Here is a 1,949-nt window from a genome sequence, read left to right as displayed (position 1 = left end):
AGAAAACGAAGATCATGGCATCTGGTCCCATCACTTCATGGCAAATAGATGGGGAAACAGTGGCTGACTTTATTTTTCTGGGCTCCAAAATCACTGCAGATGGTGATTGCAGCCATGAAATTAAAAGATGCTTACTCCTTGGAAGGAAAGTTATGACCAACCTGGACAGCATATTGAAAAGCAGAGACGTTACTGTGTCAACAAAGGTCTGTCTAGTCAAGACAGACTATGCCAAAGCCAAAGCCAAAAAGACTATGGCTTTTCCAGTGGTCATGTATGGATGTGAGAGTTGGACTATAAAGAAAGCTGAGCGCTGAAGAATTGATGCTTTTGAACTGTGGTGTTGGAGAAGACTCTTGAGAGTCCCTTGGACTGCAAGGAGATCCAACCAGTCCATCCTAAAGGAAATCAGTCCTGAATATTCATTGGAAGGACTGATGCTGAAGCTGAAACTCCAATTACTTTGGCTGCCTGATGCGAAGAGCTGACTCATTTGAAAAGACCCTGATGCTGGGAAAGATTGAGGGCAGGAGAAGGGGATGACAGAGGATAAGATGGTTGGATGGCATCACCGACTCAATGGACATGGGTTTGGGTGGACTCCAGGAGTTGGTAATGGACAGGGAGGCCTGCTGTGCTGTGGTTCATGGGGTCGCAAAGAGTCGAACACAACTGAGCGACTGAACTGACCTGAACTGTTACTGGTGATTTTGTTTACAAATGTTCGATGTTTTTGCTGCTACTGGTGTTTTTTTTAAGGGTTTTTTGATACTTCTTAAATTGTATTTAAATGGTTGTATTTAGCTAATGGTGGAGCCTGTTTTTTATGAATTATAACTGACAAGGTGAATTACTCAGTTCCTATTCCTATAAAGCTTGTTTTGTGAAAGGAATTGTTACTTTCAATGAACAAAAACTGAAAACAAAAATCTGTATTCTCTGGCTTTGTTTCTGGCCTAAATTCAATTTTGTAACTGTATCATAGAGACTTTACTTCTTCCAGGGTTTGTGTCCGGGGTATGCTTTACTTTTGCAGTTACATGTATGTATGGATGAGTTTTGAGTTTCTTTAACAGAGCATGGAGGTGCTATTTGAAGTACTTGCCTCTAGATGGCGCCCTTCAAAGGGCACAAATCAAACCTCTTGTCAACTCTATTCCACAAAGTCAGGGGATGTGTGGGTGACTAGAACTTTATCCCTGCCTTTCAGAACTTTGTCTTGCAGATATAAAATTGAACATAAAGTAGTTGAAAACGTAAATAAGCTATTTATGTCTTCAAATACAGGGGAAATGCTGTTAATGAACAATGTGATGCTAGTAATAACTACAATCACAGACATTCCATTAACAAGGTTCGGTGAATCACTGAACCTTTATGAATCCCTTTTTCCTATTATTTCTTTTTTTTTTTAAATTTTATTTTATTTTTAAACTTTACAATATTGTATTAGTTTTGCCAAATATCGAAATGAATCCGCCACAGGTATACCTGTGTTCCCCATCCTGAACCCTCCTCCCTCCTCCCTCCCCATACCATCCCTCTGGGTCGTCCCAGTGCACTAGCCCCAAGCATCCAGTATCGTGCATCGAACCTGGACTGGCGACTCGTTTCACACATGATATTACACATGTTTCTATGCCATTCTCCCAAATCTCCCACCCTCTCCCTCTCCCACAGAGTCCATAAGACTGATCTATACATCAGTGTCTCTTTTGCTGTCTCGTACTCCTATTATTTCTTATGTTTGCATGCTTTCTTGAAACATGTGAGCTTGTTTTTTCTTCCATCTCCTATATACTTTATCCTGCTTGAGAAAGAGCCCTGGGGCTGGGTCCCTTCTCAGCACATCTTTAGTCTGGAATGTGGTGTCATATCCCCGGGATTCCCATGCCCTGAGGAAACCTGCTCGGAATGAGCCTGTCAAACATCACGGCCGGCAGTAAAGT

Source organism: Bison bison, unplaced genomic scaffold (assembly GCF_000754665.1).
Source record: "Bison bison bison isolate TAMUID 2011002044 unplaced genomic scaffold, Bison_UMD1.0 scf7180017864345, whole genome shotgun sequence".
In the NCBI taxonomy this organism is placed as follows: Eukaryota; Metazoa; Chordata; class Mammalia; order Artiodactyla; family Bovidae; genus Bison; species Bison bison.
This window is presented reverse-complemented; position numbering follows the sequence as displayed.